Genomic DNA, 21857 nt, shown 5'->3' with positions numbered 1-21857 from the left:
TCTCTCATTCTCTTCTCTTTCCTCTTCAGCTCTGTCCTCCTGCTCCTGACTACCTTCATCACATTCTTCACTTTCCCTCTAATCATTTATATGAATATCAACCTCATCTTCTATTTCTGCCTCTGCTACAAGAGGAAATAAGCAAAATGGGTACATTGTTATTGTACACATTTAAACTTTAAACTGTAATTAGTAATTACAGTTTAAAGGGATAGTTCATCCAAAAATGAAAATTCAAGTTGTTCCAAACCTGTATGACTTTCTTTCTTCTGCTGAACACAAAAGAAGATATTTTGAAGAAAGTCAGTAACCAAATGACTGATGGACCCCATTGACTTCCATAGTAGGAAAAAAAAAAAAAAAACTATGGAAGTCAATGGGGACCAGCAACTGTTTAATTACCAACCTTCTTTAAAATATCTCCTTTTGTGTTTAGCAGAAGAAAGGAAATCATACAGGTTTGGAACAACTTGAGGGAGAGTAAATGATGACAGAATTTTAATTTTTGGGTGAACTATCCCTTTAAAGTTTAAATGTGTACAATAACAATGTACCAATTTTGCTTATTTCCTCTTAACACTTAATTACTAATTACTAAGTGTTAAAACAGGCAATTCCGCTAAAAGCTCACCTTGTCTTACTGTCACATCCACCTCACTGTCACTGCTTTCACCTGGCCATAATGAGGGGCCTGCTGCTGCAGGGTCTGAAACTGAAATATATGGCTTCAAATGGTTGCTAAAATATCCTTTATTGTCACAATACCTTTTTTAAAGTGTAGGCTAAGTACAAGTTAATTGCTGATTATTTGTCTGTTTAAAATAAATGCAGACTATAGAATCACAGGGTACACTAACCGCCAAACTAGACATTCAGTCTTTGAATTACGTTTTAAAATAAGTCATTTTCAATCATTAAGATGTGCATTAAACTGAGAACAATCCTGTACTTAATGTAAGAGCGTGCGTGAGCTAATTTGCATAACAATGCGGTAAAATAGGCGCTAACGATCTGTGTTTTCGCGGGTGTTAATTGAGGGAAATATACAGTGTTTTCATGTAAACTTCTGACTCTGGGGAGAACTGCAGCAGATGAGGAGACAAGCTGTGCAGCTACCTGGAGTGGCAGTATGTTGAGCTCCCAGCTCCGCCTCAGTCTGCTTCTCACTCCCTGTTATTTACACAGAAATATTGTTTGCTCACTATGTAGGGTGTGATACTATAAAGTATTGGTATATTATTCAAATCGACAAACATAAATGTATGCTATTCTACCTGGAGTAGATATTTATGTTAAAACAATGTCAATGCTTTTGCGATGCATTTGGAGCTCACCTTTCTTTTCAAAAAACAGCGTGAGCAACTGCTTGCCCTCATTTGCCTTTCTCTCCTTTATCTTTTTTTCTTTTCGTTTTTGAGCCCCTGACTTTTCTTTCTTAAGGAAAGACATGACTCCCCTGTCTTCCTAGTTATTACGGTTAACTCCTCCAGCTCCTGTCTCATTAACTGATTCACCGCAGGTCCGCAGCAGAAGCACCTGACCTGCGGGTCGTACCATTTACATTGATTCGAGAGGGGTGGTGGGTTTATTTTTGCACAGGAACTTTTTTATTTGTACATAAATGCTATACAAATGTTAGTGCATGTATATGTATGTATAGAAAACTGACTTCTAAGGGCCCCCCTGCCTCGGGCCCTGGGTACTCGGTACCCTTTACCCCCCCAGTCCGATGCCCCTGCATGCAAGGACACACACCAGGTCTGCTCTGCATGTCTTGGGCTGAAACATGCTCAATTGGCGATCGATAACCCAGGTTCCTGTGAACATTGCACACGCTTCACTATGAAGAGCCTTCGTCGCAGACTAGCACGCCAAGCTAGTCTGTCAGGCCAGGATCCCCTCATGTCACCTAGCCCTGTTCCAGCTACCACTCCACAGGTACCCATTCCTGTAGAGCTGCCCCCCACGGCAGCTTTATCTTGGGGTGAACAGCTCGATGTTTGCGTCCCTCTGCCAAACGTGCTCAGTACGGACGATGAGGAGGACGCGCTCGATTTTGAGGAAGAGGGACAATCGGATTACCTCCTTTCTGAGGAAGAGGAGGATTTCGAGGACTCCCCTTTCCTTCCCCCTGCGCACTCGGTAATACCCCTCGCCACGGCGGGACCCACAGAAGACACGGGCGGTGCCCCGCTACTTAGTGTTGATCTGCAAGATGTGTGCAAACGCGCTGCAGAGAAACTAAACATTCCGTGGCCGACCGTGGTAGCAGAGACTGCAAAGTCTCGCTACGAGGGCAAATGGCTGCTGAGTGCAAAACGGGCAGCACGGCAGCTCCTTCCTGTGTTTCCAGAGCTCCTGGAAGAAGTTTCTATCACCTGGAAGGACAAACCGTTCACCAGCAAATTGCCCGTGCAGGGAGGATCCGCTCTCGATGTGGAGGGAATGGAGAAAGTAGGACTTCTCCGAATGCCCCCCATGGAGCCATTAGTCGCCGCGCATCTGCACCCAAAGCACACAGCAGCTGCGAATCCGACATTGCCATCCAAAGCGGACCGTTTTCAGTTAAGCATGACGGAACGCGCTTATAGGGCAGTCGCTCTCTCTGTCAGGGCTCTGAACGCAATCTCAATGCTGACCGCGTACCAAGCGGAACTGCAGGACGAAGCATCGACCACGCCAGGTGAGACGCACTGGGAGGAGATCTGTGTAGTTACCGATCTTTCTCTCCGTCTTCAGAGATGCGCGGTGCAGGCCGCGGGCAAGGCCATGGCCACAATGGTCATTCAAGAGAGAGGACGTTGGCTTAATTTGGCAAATCTCTCTGACAGGGAAAAAGAAGCCATCCTGGACGCACCGGTCGTCACAGATGACATCTTTGGCTCGGCTCTGACGCTGATGCAAAAGAGATGCGAGGAAAAGAAAAGGGACGATGAGGCTTTGCAGCTCTGTTTGCCTAGGAAGACGCAGAGTGCACCCCCTCAGCCACCTCGGCAGACCTTCGCACAAGTTACGGCCCGCCCACCCCCCAGCTATCGCATTCCTAGATGGCAGAGACCGAATGTGAATGCAGCGGGTCACAGCGGAGTCCCAGAACAGAGAACTGCCTGGCCTAGAAAGAACTTCCCGCCTGCTACGGCTCAGACGGTTCAGTCAGCTCCTCAACCTCATCCTCAATCCCACACTCAGGGAGCGAGGAGGAAGAAGAAGGCAGTTTGATGGGGTCTTCCCTGGGGAAAGGAGCCCACAGCCCCCCTGTTCGCGAGCTCCCAACCCCCAAATGTTCAACGTTCGACAAGGGACGAGTTTCGAAATTCCCAGATGTTCTGTGTGGAAAACAGAGCCCGGTTGGGCCAGGGGAAGCACAGCAGTGAAAAGGACGAGAGATGGTGCAGTGGTGCACACCCACCCACAAGTCACAAGCACTTTTCATGTTCAAAACTCAATAAAGTTTTCACTGTATTCCCAGAACATGTTGCAAAACACAATTCCCCAAAAAATGTTGCAAAACATATTAACAGAACACGATACGACATCACCTCGGGGAGTTATTGCTCCCTTAGAGGTGATGAGACACTTAAACTCTGTCCAAGCGCAAAGTCCCCATGCATGCGCAGTACAGACCCCAAACTCGTCTACCGCTCAGCCACATGATGGCGCCAGAACGCTGCAAATAAACAGTTGGCGAGAATGCACACAGTCCCGCTGGGTATTAAAGACGATACAATTCGGGTACAGACTGCAGTTTGCCGCTTCCCCCCCCGCATTTCAAAGGGATAATTCATTCTCAGGTGCGGGGAGACTTAAAGCATGTTTTTCAGGAGGAAATTTCCTCTCTGTTGAACAAAAAGGCAATAATAGTGGTCCCAACCGAGCAGAACCACAGCGGGTTTTACTCGAGATACTTCCTCGTCCCAAAGAAGGGGACTCAAGCTCTTCGTCCCATATTAGATCTGCGTGCACTGAACAAATACTTAAGGAAGTACAAGTTCAGGATGCTCACTCATTCTACACTCCTGAAACTAGTGCGCCAGGGCGATTGGTTTACGTCGATCGACCTGAAAGACGCATATTTTCACATAAAGATATATCCACCTCACAGGAAATTCCTGAGGTTTGCTTTCCTTGGAGTGGCATACGAATATCTGGTTCTACCGTTTGGACTGTCTCTCAGCCCACGGGTATTTGTAAAATGTACAGAAGCGGCCCTGACCCCGCTCAGGGAGAAGGGCATTCGTCTCGCTACTTACATAGATGATTGGCTGGTGACAGCTCGGTCAGAGCGAGAAGCGAAAGAACACACAGCTATGCTTCTAGAACATATACAGAAACTGGGTTTGAAATTAAACATCGAAAAGAGTGTTTTAATTCCCACGCAGTCTATAACCTATCTGGGGCTGTCACTGAACTCGGTGACGTTCAAAGCGCGACTGTCGGAAGACAGGGTGAGAAAATTCACTCGTTGCATGACAGATTTTCAGATGGGAAAAAGCGTTTCCTTTCGCACATGCCTCAGACTATTAGGACTGATGGCCTCAGCCCTGATAGTTATTCCCTTAGGCAGACTGTTCATGAGAGAGTTTCAGCGCTGGGTAGCGTCTCTGAGGCTGGACCCGATACGTCACTCCCAGAGGAGAGTGAGAGTGACGTCAGAGGCAGTTTTGGCACTGCGCCAGTGGAGACACCCGAACTTTCTGATTCAGGGGGTTCCCATGGGCATGGTTCGAGCCAGGAAAGTCATAACAACGGACGCATCATTGTCCAGTTGGGGGGGCATTCATGAGGGCAGGATAGTGAATGGAAGATGGGGTCCTCATCTGTCCAGTCTTCACATAAACTATCTGGAAATGCTAGCCGTTTTTCTAACGCTGAAGCATTTTCTCCCTTTTCTGAAAGGGCATCATGTTCTCGTGAGAACGGACAACACAACAGTTGTGGCCTACATAAACAGACAGGGAGGTCTCAGATCACTTCCCTTGCACACGTTAGCACGCAAACTGATTCTATGGGGCAATGCCAATCTTTTATCCCTGAGAGCGACGCACGTACAGGGTGTCATGAACCAGGGTGCGGATCTGCTGTCCAGGGGCAATCCCCTCTACGGGGAGTGGAAATTGCACAGGGAGGTGGTCGAGCAGATTTGAAGCATATACGGCAGGGCGACAGTGGATCTGTTCATGTCCCATGACAATGCTCAGTGTCCTCTGTTTTTCTCCCTGAAAGACAAGAGCGCGCCTCTGGGGATAGATGCGCTGGCGCACGAATGACCTCGCGCTCTCCTTTACGCATTCCCACCGATAGCGTTGATATCCCCAACACTTCACAGAGTGAGGGAGGAGGGACTGACATTAATACTAATAGCTCCGAAGTGGCCAGGGAAATATTGGCTAGCGGAGATCATACATATGCTGTACGAAGACCCGTGGCCTCTCCCGCTGCGCAGAGACCTTTTGTCGCAAGCAGAAGGGGAGATTTTTCACCCTCATCCAGAACGCCTGGCACTATGGGCCTGGCCCGTGAGTGGTTCAATTTAAATACAACTGGCCTACCTGACAGCGTTATCAGAACCATACAAAATTCTAGAGCCTCGTCAACTAGGTCTCTTTATGAATGCAAATGGGGTGTGTTTGAGCGCTGGTGCGCAACCAAACACGAAATTCCTTTTCAGTGTTCAGTGGCAGTTGTTCTATCATTCCTTCAGGATTTGATAGATCAAGGGAAAGCGTTTTCAACCATAAAAGTGTTTCTGGCCGCTATATCTGCTTGCCACATTGGTTTTGATAATAAAACTGTGGGGCAGCATCCTTTGGTATGCAAGTTCTATGAAGGGTGCGCGCCGCGTTTTGCCAGTTTCAAAACCGCTTTCCCCCTCATGGGATTTGGGTTTGGTGCTTGATGCTCTCTCCATGTCCCCATTTGAGCCGCTGGACAAGGTTGATTTCAAGATATTATCATTTAAGACGGCGCCGCTGTTAGCATTGGCCTCGGCAAAGCGCGTAAGCGAGATTCACGCGCTTTCAGTGCACTCAGCGTGTATGCAGTTCATGCCTGGTGATGCAGGGGTAGTTCTGAAACCCAATCCTGCATTCATGCCCAAAATACTTGGTGCTATCATACCTCTTGAGCTGAGAGCCTTTCATCCACCACCTTTTGCTTCATCAGAACAGCAAAAGTTGAATGCGTTGTGCCCAGTGCGTGCTTTACGCATTTATACACAAAGAACTAGAGGGTTCAGGGAGAGTGATCAGCTTTTCGTATCTTGGACGAAACCTCGTACAGGGAAGCCGATTACTAAGCAACGTTTATCGCACTGGATAGAAGCGATTTCATTGGCATATTCCAGTAAGGGTCTTGTGCCACCTCCTGGGTTACGTGCACACTCGACAAGGGGAATGTCAACTTCGTGGGCTCTATTTAAAGGAGTCACGACACAGGATATTTGTGAAGTGGCGAGTTGGTCTTCGCTGCATACATTTGCAAGGTTTTATAAGCTGGATGTTACAGCTCAAACTTTAGCACATGCAGTTTTGAGTGTAGGAATATGAGTCACGAGTTATGACCATTCGCCCCCGGATACAGTGATTGTGGTTGGTAGGAGACTTCGAGACAGGCTATCTGGCAATACGGGAGTTAGGATATCCCACAGTGAGACACCGAAACGTATGCTTGAAAGAGAACAATAGGTTACTTGCGTAACCCCGGTTCTCTGATAGCATTAAGTGAGGTGTCTCACCAGATCACCCTCCTTGCTGTGTGAAGCGAGGAAGAGGTGTGCTTGTTTTGAATGTCTTAGTGACGTTGTGTCGCTCCCTTTATACTAAGGGTGGGGAAGCCACTCCCTGACACGACGTCACGTCTGCCAGCCAATTGGGGCTGGCGTAATGTAATAGAGCTTCTGACGAATACGCAGAAAGGGCGTATCCCACAGTGAGACACCTCACTTAATGCTATCAGAACGCAAGTTCTGCAAGTAACCTATTGTTATCTGGATACTCACGGTAAGTCAGTATTTTTTACGTTTACAAAATCAATATAAGTAACATTACTTGCTTTTGCTTTTTCAGATGGAGAGGTATTTTAGAGCTCATTTAGAGCCCACTTTATACAGCAGTGTTGTCTTGATTTAACCCAATTATTACAGGATCTGGTTATGTACTGTACATACAGCCTTGGATTAGATCATATTTAAAGGGGAAAAGGTAGTCTTTAATAATAATACATATAAAGTACTGTGCAAAAGTCTTAGGACACCATTAGATGTTGTTTTAGCAATGGTTTAGTGACCATATAGTTTTTTTTTTCAGACTTCTTATTAGAATATGACCAGGAAATACTTTAAATTTGTAAGCATTATTAAAAAACAGGAAAAAAAAAAAAAAAAAAAGACTTCTACAGGCTAAAGTGGCAAGTATTTAGTGACCTCTCCTTACACTTGAGTAATAGTGAGAACCTGGCTCTCTTAAACCTAAATGGAATGGAAAGTGACTGGAAGGCCAAGAAAACTTTCAAAATCTGATCAGAAGTTTCTCCTTTGAAAAAAACTGGAAGTCTAGGAGGTCACGTTAAATACTGATCTTTGCTTATAGAATCAATTTTGTTCTGATTTTTTTGTGTGCATATTTCCTGTATTTTCTGTTTGCATTGTAATAAAGACCAAAAAATAAACATGGGTGGTAAACATTGCTAAAACAACAAAGATAAGACTTTTGCACAGTACTGTATGGCCAAATGCAAAACCTAATACATGAAAGTAATTATGGCTGAAATTATATATAATTTGTTTGAAATAAATATTTTAAGTCTGCATAATTTATGTGGGAATTCAAAGCAGTTTGTATTGTTAGATTATAATACATCTGATTTCTTATTTTCCAGGGAGTGGAGCAACTTTTCCATTAACAAAATTCTGATGCTGACCCAGAGGAGGGAGTGGTAGCCCCAGAGATCCACTGTCCTCATCAGACAAGAATCTTATTTTGTTCAGACACATCACCTTTGAGTGACTTGGATCTTGATCTTCAGACACCTGATATTATGCAAATATTTTAAGTTTTTGGAGCTCTAGATTAAAACAAGACACAGTTCACAAACACACAAGAGGTTGTACTTTATTCTTATTAGTCCATACTGATCTTGGATTAGCATACCAACAACATATGAATGTTAAAGTGATAGTTCACCCCAAAAAAATTCTTATATATTTTACTCACCCTCATGCCGTCCATGACGCATATTACTTTCTTTCTACAGATAAACATGAATTAGGATTTTTAGGAAAATAATATGTCTTCGAGTCCTAAAGACACAGTAATCCATGCGACCCCAGTGGATGAATCAATGTCTTCTGAAGTGAAACAATAGATGAGAAAAATACTAATAATTTAAACTGTTTTAATTATTAACAACCGTTTTCCACCAACCATCATACGTGTATGGGTTACAGTCCACTTATGGGCTCACAGAGATGGACTATTTTCTTAAAGATATTTGTGCTTATGTGGAGAATGAAAGTCATACAGTCAAACCAAAATGTATTCAGACAACATGAACATTTCATTCCATTCATTAATACAGTTTATTCACTATATTTAAAAAAAAAATGGTAATAAAACGAATTTTATGAATTTTACACATGTATTCTATAATAGGTGCTTGTGCATTTTTATAGTAATGTACTGTATATCATGAGAATACTGTGCATTACATGAATATGTAGTTAGTGTTTTGTGGATTCTGGTCGTTCCTTTCACAACATAATTGCATCAAACACTTTCACTTTGATACCTGTGTGTATGCTGTAGTGACAATAAAGAATTTAAATTTATTTGAATTGATTCATATTTTCATTTACATTTATTCAACTGTTTTTTTTTATATAAGTCACAATTGAAACTGTTGATGATTGTTAAAAAAAAATCTACTTTTATATGTTAGATGATAATCTTAACTAAATAAAATAACTAAATAAAATTATTATAATGATAAAAAATGGCAACAAGATCATTCATTGTGTGGAGTACTGAAATGCCCTTTGAGGTCTATACCGTCTTACAGCAAGCCACGACTGTTATTTTCATATTGTTTGAATCCTTCAGAATTGAGTGATCATTAATTGTGATGGTGTATGTGCATATGCTAACAATGGGTAGAGTGATGGCCATGGTTGCCAACCTTGATTACCTGGTTGGAGTGAGACTTTCTTGACGGCTGAATATATACATGTATATGATACTAGTATTCTCTTTAAATTGTAACAGCACAACCTAATCAGACCCAACAATAGAGAAGAATCATCAGAAATAATCAAATATTCTCCAAAAACATTGGACAGTATGCAATATCTTCAGTATTATAACCTTTAATGTAAAATTAAACCTCAAGACATTCATTTTCTCTCGCGTTTGATCTCTCACGCTCCTAAAAGTTTATGTCGACAAAGTAGAAGCCGCAGATAAATACAGATAAAATTCAAAAACAAAACTCATATCTTTAAATGAAATAAGAAGCCGCTTACAGACGCTCACCTCCACACATGTAAACACAACATTGACGTCTTCACTTCCAGGTCAAGAAGAAGCTGTCAGTCAAAAACTCAGTAGCCAATGAGAACACACCACTGCTGGCCCCGCCCCCACGAGAGATTTGTGCCAGAAAAACGAACGAAAACTCTGGGATCGTAAACGAAAACTTCAGAAGCATAAATGAAAACTCTGGAAATGCTTTTGTAAGTAAAGATCAGTGAAAGAAAGAAAAGAAACTGTTAGCAAAACATGCAGTGTATTAAAAACAAAGTCAAACATTTTGCCTGCGATTTATTTTTTTAAGTTTCAAAGACATTTTATTCAGTTTCAATTTATATTTTTATTAGTTTTTTTGAAAAGTTATGTTAATTATTTTTGGATCAAATGTAATTCCATATTGCGACCTGTCCGTGCCCCAAGACCAAAAAGGAGGTGAGACAGTTCTTGGGGCTGGCGGGATATTACAGAAGGTTTGTGCCTAATTATTCGGACCTCACCAGCCCCTTAAATGATCTTACTAAAAAGGAAGCACCATATACGGTTCAATGGACAGAGCCGTGCCAGCAGGCGTTTACCCAGGTAAAGGCTGCTCTGTGTGGCGGGCCATTTTTTCTCTCTCCTGATTTTTCTCTCCCTTTTGAGTTGCAGACTGACACATCAGACAGGGGGCTGGGTGCAGTCCTGTCCCAGGAGATAGAGGGGGAGGAACGGCCGGTGCTGTACATTAGTCGGAAGCTCTCTAAGAGAGAGACTAAGTACAGCACCGTGGAGAAGGAGTGTTTGGCCATCAGGTGGGCCGTCCTCACCCTCCGCTATTATCTCCTGGGACGGGAATTCACCCTCTGTTCGGACCACGCTCCTTTGCAGTGGCTCCACTGCATGAAGGATACCAACGCGCGGATCGCCCGTTGGTATCTAGCTTTACAGCCTTTTAAAGGCCGGACGGTTCCCAGGCCTGAGTCGGGCGGTGGGGGTATGTGGCAAGGGGGGTGTGGTTCAGCGGAATCTGCAGCGGGAGAGAGAGGCAGGAGACACACGGTGAGTGAGTGGGTTAAGCGCAAATAACAAACACCTGTCTCTTTTTTCAGTAATTGGCGTGGAGAGAGTATAAAATGCCAGGAGAAGCAGGAGCGAGCGAGAGAGAGAAGGACTTCCTTTGTTAACAAGCATAACACAAATTAGAAATTTTACTCCCTTAAAAAATGGATTCTGGTTTCAAAGTCTGGGCCCTGAAGCAATTGCAATATGTTCATCAACTTTTTGAAGGAGAAACACTTAAAACTTTTGAAAACTTGCTACTGAATTCGCTCTCCCCAAGACTGAATTTTATAGGTATCTCCAGATTTGAAGTTTCATTTTTAAACATCTGAATTGGAAAATGTTAAAAACTACCCCATCAGCAATTGAGATTTTGTTGTTTAATTTTCAGACTGGTGGCAAGATTCTTAGACCAATGAACTGTATATACAGGGCTCTGGAGGATATGAAGAAACATGCTTGGTTCACCTACTTGTTTATCAGAAAAACAACACTACAGCCAGATATTCTACTTTGAAAATGTGCGTTCCGTGTCGGAATTTGTTTTGTGTTCTGTGTGAAACCAGTGTGCTGCCAGTTGATAGTATTTCAACATCACAGGTTGCCAGTTGGCGGAAAACATGGCGTATTGTAGCCATGGAAACCAACAAACAAACTGGGTCAGAGAATCGCAGATCTAAATATCTATGAACAACAGCATATTAAAACAGATAAATCAACTCATCAGCTTACAGTGTGAATTGCGCTACCTATTGTTGCTGGCAACCGTGTCTTTGAACAAGGGGATGGGAAAAACAATATTTTGAATTTGGACTGCAGTACCTATTTTGAACACTGGGTGTCATTCCTAAATAGAGCCCCTTTAAGGTAATGATATCTGATGAGAACTGGGCTGAAATACATGTAGAAACACAGAGTGACATGAAGTAGAATCTGGAGAAAATATAATTGGAAGGTCACTAATCGATATTTTTGAATGCCCCAAATCGTAGCCAAATTTAATTCAAATCAGTTCAGTTCCTGTTGGAGGGAGTGTGCATCTTTTGGGACTGTCCTATTATAGTTCCTTACTGGACAAATGTATTGTGTTTCATTAATAAAAATGTTCAGGTTAATTTGCCCATTTAACCCCTTTAATTTGACCCTTTAATAGCTATTTTGGGAGTTAAACCAAATTTAATAAAAAGCGAGAAGAAAAGGTAACCCCTACTGTAACGGCCACCTAAATTATGTTAAATATTGTTCATGACATTTATGTTGATGTGCCTTTAAGATAACTTCTTCTATGGCGTACGTTGTAGTGTGCACGCTGTTCTCATGTGAGCGCGCACGCACAGAGTTGATAGAGAATGCTCGTGTGACGAGAGAGAGATGACTGCTCTACTGCTGACTGATGTTACAGTTTAATAATGTTACTTTTCCACTTTGATTCGTAGCGTTTATCAGAGTGCTTTCTTTTTCCTGTTTATCCTCGCTCTTTTACATGTATGTGAAGAGTGTGCTATATTGTGCGAACCATCTATAAAGACTCGTGGGACTACCAGTGCATTTGCCTCGGGTTTTTCTTCTCGCCTCCTGTTTTCTAATTTTCATCTGGGCAGACTCCAAACCCTCTGGTAGACGTTACAAATTGGCGCCCGAACAACTGGATCCATACCGGTCATCTTTCGCTTTCGACACGGCTGTTCGTATTTGTTTATCTTTTTGGAAGATATTTCGTTGCTGGAGTTTTTCATCGCGCTGCTGCAATCGGGCCTGGCTGACTATCTTGCTAGCTATGGGGACCATGCGGTCTGTGCGGGACTGATTTTCAGGTACTGTTTAAGTGTTTTTTGACTGATTACTTATACTATTTTCCTGGATCGTCAGAATATTGAATGCTTCAATTGCATACGCGAACTTTTGTAAGTTTTTTTTTCGACCGTTTTTGCCTTTTGATCACTTTTTGAACTGAACTGTATTATATTGCATCAGGACATTACGGGAAAAACTTGTTTTTTTGCGTCACTCTGACTTTTATGCGATGAGTGTCAATGAGGAACATTAATGTGAACCGTGAATAGTGAAGAAGTCACGCCTGGGACATTATTATTATTATTATTTTCTTTTTTCTCTCCCTCGTTTTTGTGGTGTGCATCTGCTCGTTTCAAGCCAGCACGCACAGAAGAGATCACTGTTTGATGGGGTAAAATTTTATAGTGTGCAAATCACCAGTGCTTCAACGTTTTTTTTTTTGTTTTTTGTTTTTTTTCTGATGTTTTTGATATTTGTCACATTGCTGTGGTATACTGTTGGGAAAAATATCACAGGGTGTTGTTTAGGGGAAAATTGAATTGTGCATGTTTTGATCTTTCTTCCTTGTGGGTGTGCAAAAACAACATTTTACTAAATTCTGCTTTTTCTTCCATTATTTGTGGAAATTTACTGTTTTTCAAATTATTGTTTGCACACTGATTAATTGTGACTGTTTTTGTACATAATGGCTACTCACCCTGGGTTTCAGTTTGACCTGACTGACTGGCCCTCAGTTGCAGACTCTCTTCCACAACAGGTGGAATCACAGAATAATGATGGAGACTTACAGACTCAAGTTCAGCTGTTACATGCAGAGGTTGCAGTCCTGCAGCGGTGCCTTCGTGACTCAATTAACCTACAGAAAGACATGCTGGACCGTTTGGCGGATCAACAGAGTGCCATACCACAACCAGCTCCGTTGGCCAGCTCGACACCTTACAGCTTGCCGCAGGCTCCGTCAAAGGCCTCAAGGTCAGTGCCAGTCAATGCAACATATAGTACTGCACCCATATTTGCTCAGCCACTCACTGTGGATATGAATACCACAACAAAAGCGCTTACTTCTGTGCTTCACCAATCACGGCTCGAGCCACCCGTGTTCTCTGCAGATGGTTCCCTGAATCCTGAAGAATGGCTTCAGTCACTTAATGTATACAGAACCTCCTTGGATCTCACAGATACTCAAATTCTCCTTGAGCTCCCACGTTTCCTGTCAAAAGAGCCAAGAAAATGGTTTACTATCCTTAGCACATATGTGACCACTTGGGCTCAGTTCTGTGAGTTTTTTAGGACCGTCTTTCTGCCTTCAGATAATCAAGAACGTATCCTGAGGGGCATTTTGGACCGCGTGCAAATGCCTGACGAGCCGCTGCCAACTTTTGTTGCTCACATGTTGGATGAGTTTCGTAAGCTAAAGACCCCTCCGCCCCAACAAGAGCAAATAGATTTGATACGGAAGCATGTGCTGGAGAAATACAGAGTCGCTCTTTATGGCACACCCATACCGTCAGTCATGGACCTCCTTTTGCGGGCTCACGAGCTTCATGCAGTCCTTGGTCCAAATGTTGGGTGTCCGCCTCAGACACGGGCTAGCAGTATGCCCATGAGGGATGTTCACTGTTTTAAATGCTCTTTGCCTGGATTCACCACTCGTACATGCCCAAACTGTAGTCCAGGAATAAAGCTGCGTTCGCCTCCAACAGAGCCACCAAGAGTGACTGGTGACACTGTCAATAGACCGCCGGACGCAGGATGGATGGATGGCTCTAACCAGGCCATTGGGGAAGGAAATGTCACCTCAGACTTTGCCCAGAAGGGAAACTTCAGGGGAGGGAGGACGTTCAGACGGGGCAATCCTCCCTCCAGAAGATAAATGTGCCTCGTTTACCTGATGCTTCCATGAGTGATCAACCTACACTGTGTCATGTAGAGGATGTTACTTCCAAGTCTTATTGGAACACTCCATTCAGAGTAAAGGTTAATCTTGATGGACGAGCTTTTGATGCCACTCTTGACACTGGTGCTTCTCTTTCTGCAGTGCAATCAGTGGTTGTCCAGACTCTTCCTGGGGGGGACATAAAAATAAAGCCATGGTCCGCACCTCCTATTCATCTTGCGGATGGAGCACCCTGTTGCCCACTGGGTGTTATCTGGTTGTCTTTGGGTTTTATGGGCCAGCGTTTCTATCATCGCTTTGCTGTTGTCCATAATCTATCTTCTCCTCTTATCTTGGGAATGGACTTTATGTTGAGGTCTTCAGTCACAATCCATGTTCCGTCCAGGTCAGTGATGCTTGGTGATGAGCCGATGCCCCTTGAGGAGTTGGAGGGCACTGACTTAACTATGCCTGTCCCTGATTTGTCGTGCCTGGAGGTCAGTTCTTCTGCCCTGTCTGGAAAGGTTGAAGAAGCATCTCTAAATAATGAACAGAAAAATGAATTGACTGAATTGCTCGAGACTTTCAGTGGATTGTTTGACGGACATTTGGGACGCACCTCGCTAGTGGAGCATGAGATTGTCACGGGTGATGCAAAACCAGTTCACCTTGCCCCTTACCGCACTTCTCCTGCTAAGAAGGAACTTATTGAATCTCAAATCAAGGAGATGTTGAAGGAAGGAATAATTGAACCCGCTTCTGGTCCTTGGGCTGCCCCAGTCGTAATCGTCCCAAAACATTCAGGAGAGCCAAGGTTCTGCGTTGATTATCGCGCACTAAATAAGCTCACAGTCAAAGACTCGTATCCACTCCCCAGGATTGATGAATCTCTCGACTTCCTGGCTAGAGGGACTTTCATTTCCACCATTGACTTGGCCAGAGGCTACTGGCAGGTGGCGGTGGCGGAGAACTCAAAGCCGAAGACCGCTTTCATTTCCCACTGTGGGTTATATCAGTTTCGTGTTTTACCTTTTGGATTGTGCACAGCGCCCGCCACATTCCAGAGGCTTATAAACACAGTCCTCGCTGGTCTCATCTATAAGTCTTGTGCCGTCTACTTAGACGATATAGTGGTGGCGTCACCTACTTTTGAGCAGCACCTCTCTGACTTAAAAGATGTTCTATCCAGACTGGAGTCTGCAGGATTGTCCATTAAGCTTGCAAAGTGCCAGTTCTGCAGGAGTGAACTCACCTTTCTGGGTTATAGTGTCAACTCAAAAGGGATCCTGCCAAATGAGGACAAAGTAAAGGCAGTGACGGATTTCAGAACCCCGACTAACACAAAACAAGTCAGACAGTTTCTGGGAATGACCAGCTATTATAGACGTTTTATCCATGATTACGCCCGCCATGCTGAGCCACTCTTTGCGTTGACCAGGATGGATGTTCCTTTTGTGTGGTCGAGTGAGTGTCAGACGGCCATGGATTTTCTCAAAGATAAGCTGACTTCTGCTCCTATTTTGAGATTCCCAGACTTTTCTCTTCCTTTCTTTATCCACACGGATGCGTGTGACAGTGGACTTGGCGCCGCACTCATGCAAAGGGACAACAATGGCAGAGATGTTGTGGTGGCCTACGCGAGTCGTTCCCTACATAAGTCTGAAAGACCATATTCCACTCCAGAAAAAGAGTGCTTAGCTGTCATTTGGGCCCTTGAACACTTCAGGCCATATATTGAAGGTCTCCATGTGACAATCTTTTCAGACCACAGCAGTTTGAGATGGCTGATGTCTCGCCCAAACCTCTCTGGCCGGCTGGCTAGGTGGTCTCTCAGATTGCAGGACTTTGACTTTGACATTGTCCATAAGCCAGGGACAAGTAATAAAGTGCCCGATGCCCTTTCGCGCAACCCTGTTTCTTCCTGTGGTGCACCCTTGGGAATCCTCCCTGATTGTGCCATAATTGGGGGCCTTGACCTGCGTACTTTACCGCCTGTAATGTTTTCTGATCGGGAGCACCTTAGGCAGCTGCAGCTCAATGACCCAGTTACGGGGAAACTTCTGCGGATGTTAGAGGGAAAGGACGAGAGTAACGCTGAGGAGTTGTCTCAGTATGTGATCCAGGATGGACTCCTGTACTTTGTAGATGACAAAGTGTCTTGTAATCTTCACCCCATGAAGCGCCTTAAACTCTATGCACCTACGGCTGTTAAAAGGAGTTTGATGGAATATTACCATGATCACCCGATGGCTGGACACTTGGGGATGACGAAAACAATAGCAAGACTGAAACTTCGATTTTACTGGCCGAAGATGTCGTCTGATGCTAAGAAGTACGTCGCCTCCTGTACTGTCTGCCAGTTCACAAAACCAAGCCAAAGGAAACCTGCAGGGTTTATGATTCCCATCCGCCCACAAAAGCCATGGGAGTATACTGGGGTGGACTTTGTAGGGCCTTTACCGCGCACACCCAGCGGAAATGCATACATCCTAGTCTTTGTGGACTATTTTTCGAAATGGGTGGAAGTAAGTGCAGTGAGAGAAGCAACTTCCCAAGTTGCCGCCAGCAGGTTGCTAAGTGAAGTCTTTGCGCGTCATGGTGCGCCTACTTATCTGATCTCGGACAGAGGGTCCCCGTTTGTCAGTGAACTCTTTAAGCATGTACTCACCACCCTGGGGTCGGAACACAGACTTACAACTGCATATCACCCCCAAACGAATGCAACGGAGAGGGTGAATCGTTCACTGAAGACTGCCATCCGTGCGTACGTTGGTAACAAACACACTGCTTGGGATCGTTACCTGCCCCAAATTTGCTTTGCCTTGAGAACCGCACCACACGAAAGCACTGGCCATAGCCCATCCATGTTGCTGTACGGACGAGAATTGAATACTCCTCTTGACATTATCACTCAGCCGAACTGTGACGGTACGGATGAACCTGGTATTCCATACCCAGAAAGCTTGGAGTCATCAATCAGAGAAGCGCATGATCATGCTAGGTCTGTTTTGAGTGAAAGCCATGCTAAAAGGAAGAAGTTCTACGACCAGAGACGTCGGTCTGTATCTTACTCTGTGGATGAACTGGTCAGAGTTAAAACTCATCCTCGTTCTGATGCTCTGGCAAACTTCACGGCTAAGCTTGCACCTGTATATACAGGCCCTTATCGTATTACACAAAAGCTGTCAGAAGTGAACTACAGACTCGTTGATGTGAATACAGGGGCAGACGCAGGTGTATTTCATGTTGCAAATCTGCTGCCTTTTCGTACCTGGCACCCACATGTTGAAACCGAGACTGTGTCTGCAGACGGTTCTGCTGTAGAAGCAACGACTGACAGTTCTTTGCTGAATGACATGCCTGAGGAAACAAGTAGTTGTGCTACTGCCATGAACTTAACAGACCTGCAAATTGAGGATGAATACAGTCGCCCAGTAACAACCAGTGTTCATGATCGTTCAGGAAGTGTGGACAGTGTTGGTTGTTTTCCTGACCTACAAGTTGACTCTGGAACTCAAGCCGATGACTTGACTGCTGATAGTGATCTTGACAGACACCACTATGACTTGAGACCTCGACGTGCACCAAGAATCACCTCAGACTGGTCGACTAATAGGTGGACGAATGTATACCACACTGACAAACTTGATCTTAAATAGTGTGTTAATGATGTAAGTGTGGGTTCATTTGTTTTGTTTGACACTGTGAAGTGCAAAAGGTTTACCACCTTCTGTGAAAAAAAAAGAGTTAGCATAAATAATCAGTCTGTTGACACGTTTTGTTATGGTGTTGAACAAAAAGAAAAAATTTTAAAAAAGGGATGTCCCATATTTTGTTTATGGTTGGTTATAACTGTTTTCATTTGTTTGAAGTATGCTGCTGCAGACTATGTATTTTGGTCCATCGGTACTGTCATGTATGCCAGTGTATGCCTTAATACGTACTCCTGTATGGTTCTGTAATTTTGACAACTTTTCATGTGTGGGGTTGTTCAAAGTGATGTTGTACTCAGTTGTGCATGGCTGAGGTCAGCCTTTACCTTCCTGGGGGAGATCTGTAACGGCCACCTAAATTATGTTAAATATTGTTCATGACATTTATGTTGATGTGCCTTTAAGATAACTTCTTCTATGGCGTACGTTGTAGTGTGCACGCTGTTCTCATGTGAGCGCGCACGCACAGAGTTGATAGAGAATGCTCGTGTGACGAGAGAGAGATGACTGCTCTACTGCTGACTGATGTTACAGTTTAATAATGTTACTTTTCCACTTTGATTCGTAGCGTTTATCAGAGTGCTTTCTTTTTCCTGTTTATCCTCGCTCTTTTACATGTATGTGAAGAGTGTGCTATATTGTGCGAACCATCTATAAAGACTCGTGGGACTACCAGTGCATTTGCCTCGGGTTTTTCTTCTCGCCTCCTGTTTTCTAATTTTCATCTGGGCAGACTCCAAACCCTCTGGTAGACGTTACACTACGAATAATCCTAGTTGCTGCAAAGAAGAACATTACAATTAAATGGCTCCAGAAAGTGCCACCAACACTTGAGGATTGTGGACAGTGAGGGAAATCTATGGAATGGAAAAATAACGTACAGCTTACGACTCAAAACGGGTCTGTTTGTTGAACAGTGGAAACCCTTAATGAAAGAGCTGAGTGAGATATGGGGAGGAAGTTTTTGAGCACACTTTTTAAAATTTTCTCTCTCTCTCTCTCTTTCTTTTATTATTATTATTATTTTTTTTTTTAAGATAGGCTGGTTAACTTTTTGTCATTTATGAATATTTTGATCCCATACAAGGTTGTTGTTCTGTGTTTATTGGTTTTGTTTTAGTGGTGTACTGGCAATTTAAAAAAAAAATCTAATACTTGTTTTTTATAATGATATTTATTTTTTATAAATTTTTCTTATGTCTTTTCTCTTCATTCTTCTTGTCATGCTTTAAAAAATGCAGTAATATTACAAACATTTTTGTATAAATTTTAACTATTTATGTTTGCACTTTGTACATGTTTTGCAAGAAGTTACTTAACAAAAAATATGTAAAAAAATTTTTTATTTAATTTGTGGTTCGTAACATTTCTTACAGACCAGTACATAATGAGAGAGACTGCGTGTGTGAATTAGTCATATCGTCTCTCTATTCATTGTGAAGCTGTGGGTTGTAAATAGTTCCTTCAAAAGTAGAAAAATATATGCTATAACTTTTAAGTTTCTAAGCTACTTTAGTGATAAATCACTGAACAGCACTGACAACTAGTTTCTACATTAATCTGTGCGCGCGTTTTGTGCAGCTACTGTATTGTATGAGTGTTCATGCCAAAATGCAGCTGCGTGAGCTGGTAGCTCAATGTAATAATACACATTTGATTGTCTAATCGCTTGAATGTCCAAACTGGCAAACCGTAAAACACATACAACTGACAAAGTTTAGTGAAGACGCAAAGATCACCGCTAGCATGACTCGACGTTCACCTCTGTGTTGATTCCATGACTGACAGGGCAGAGTCACATGGCTACACACGTGGTAGTATGTTTTTAACCCTTAAATGCATGACTGTTTCGCCAATCATTCTTACATATTCGGGTCTTTATCGACCCGGATCTATATCTAACATGGAAGGATCTCTACCTGTCACGATAATATAAAACTCCTCTGATATTAGAGTAACAATTACAGAAGAATAAAATAAATCATATTTTCGCGATCTCAAACGTATTCTCAAAACTATATAATTTTCAACATCTTCAAAATCAATATTTCGATCGCTAACAGCTTCACCAGATTCATCCAGTAACAGTTACAGTCATATTTGATTGCGTTCAGTACTTGCTCTGCAGTAAATCACTGAGCCATGTTTTTCTTATTATTTCGTTTTCTGTCTGAATAAGTCGTCACTTCAGCATTGTGTATCAGACATTGCCACCTTGTGGAATAAAGGTGAATTGCACTTATTCAGTCATCTAAGATTCAATTATTGTTGTGCAGAAAAAATATACGTACACTCATACACACCTCGGGTCATTTGTGACCCTATACAATTTTTACAAAAAATGAATACAAAAATAGGCATTCTTTTATAATTTTATGATTTTTTTCTTGTTATATTCTTTATTATGAATTGAATACCAAGAAGGTTGATGTCTAACTTTAAAAAATGAACGAGGAGGAGGGTAGTGAATGACGTCCCGGGTCACTAAAGACCCGAGGTATGCATTTAAGGGTTAAGGGGAAAGTATCCACAAGTTTCCTACACCCCATGAGGCCTTGTGTCAAAAGTGGAAGTGTTTTCCGGTTCAAAGTAAATCAGCAGGACGTGACACTCATTCCTTCGCTCTGACAGCGGCAGTGATGTCTCGCGCATATACTTCAATGAGTGCTAGACATCACTGCCGTTGTCAGAGCGCGATCAGACATCACTAACTGATGCTGAACGGAGTTGGACATAGTGGTGTATTAGAGGTAAAAAATTATATAAATACTGTTCGGTTTCTCGCACAAACCGATCGTTTCATGTCTTAGGACATCAATGTGCCGCCACGAGCCTCAGGGTTTAATTTGGACTTGCCTAAGCAAGTTTAATTTACTCTTATAGCAGAAGTCCCCATCCACTCCTATTATTTGAAAGACAGACGGCAGTGGCTGGAGTTAAAAATCATCATTTGTGTTCTACTGAAGAAACAATGTCACCTACATCTTGGATGCGCTGGGGGTAAGCAGATAAACATCAAATTTTCATTTTTGGGTGAACTATCCCTTTAATACGGCTTGAGCAAATGAATGCTGGATGATTCAGTTGCTCGGTCGTAAACTAAATGACTCTTTATAATTCCCTATAAATTAATTATTGTATTTGAGCTAAGTTTACCTGTTTTTCCTTACAAAACTCTTGATCAGAAATCAGTTCAGTTTCATCATTGTTCAATATTAAAAAAAAATACAATTTGCTAAGTTGGGATAACTTTATTAAATATGTACATATTTGTCTACTGTAATATGAAATCGGCTTGTTTTTGTCAGAGATTCTATCTCGCAGTAGGGGCGTGTCATTGTCTGTTTGTATTTCCATACTGGAATCGGATACGCCGGCTTTTGTTTCTTTTGTTATTGCCCCGGCCCTCCAAGGGAAGCGTGGCTACTTATTTATGCAGCGCTCTGGCCGGCTCTAGCTGATATCAAAATTCAATGAAGATGGACGCCGCAAAGAATATCGCAGACGAGCTGAACCGTGGCCGTTACACTGAAAATGTTTTTGAAAAGTACTTCTTCGAAAAGCCGGATGATTATGAACAAGCGCTCACTGATTCTGAAGACGACCTGAGCGACGATGAAAGCGGCATAATAAGACTGAATAATATCCCTAATCTACAACTGAGCGAAGATGAAGACGAAGAAGAATGTATCGGACTGGCGTCAGACGAGTTGGACCGTAAGATATCAGGCTATAACGATAGTAACATTTGATGGAGATAAAGACAGAGAAATAGGGAAAATCCATAACTTTAACTGTAAATGCTACACGAGGAGAAAAGAGAACTCTCTGCATAGGAGACAGTCCTGTAGCCAGAAGCTTTCTCCAGAAATTATGTACAACATACAGCTGGATTCTTTAGCTGCGGAAAAAGAG

The 21857-nt window shown here is 43.0% G+C and overlaps 1 protein-coding gene and 1 long non-coding RNA gene across 6 annotated transcripts in view; both read right to left on the bottom strand.

Annotated features, from left to right (window-relative positions):
• Positions 1 to 21857, bottom strand: part of LOC125246458 — a 140655-nt gene that overhangs the window by 22374 nt on the left and 96424 nt on the right. The window lies entirely within an intron of this gene.
• On the bottom strand, positions 705 to 19857 carry LOC125249136. Its single transcript, XR_007180507.1, has 2 exons — positions 18297 to 19857; positions 705 to 11781 (listed from the first exon to the last, which is right to left on the bottom strand). It is a non-coding gene; the product is annotated as an uncharacterized LOC125249136 (long non-coding RNA).

This window comes from Megalobrama amblycephala, linkage group LG1 (genome assembly GCF_018812025.1).
Source record: "Megalobrama amblycephala isolate DHTTF-2021 linkage group LG1, ASM1881202v1, whole genome shotgun sequence".
Lineage (NCBI taxonomy): Eukaryota > Metazoa > Chordata > Actinopteri > Cypriniformes > Xenocyprididae > Megalobrama > Megalobrama amblycephala.
This window is presented reverse-complemented; position numbering and strand designations above follow the sequence as displayed.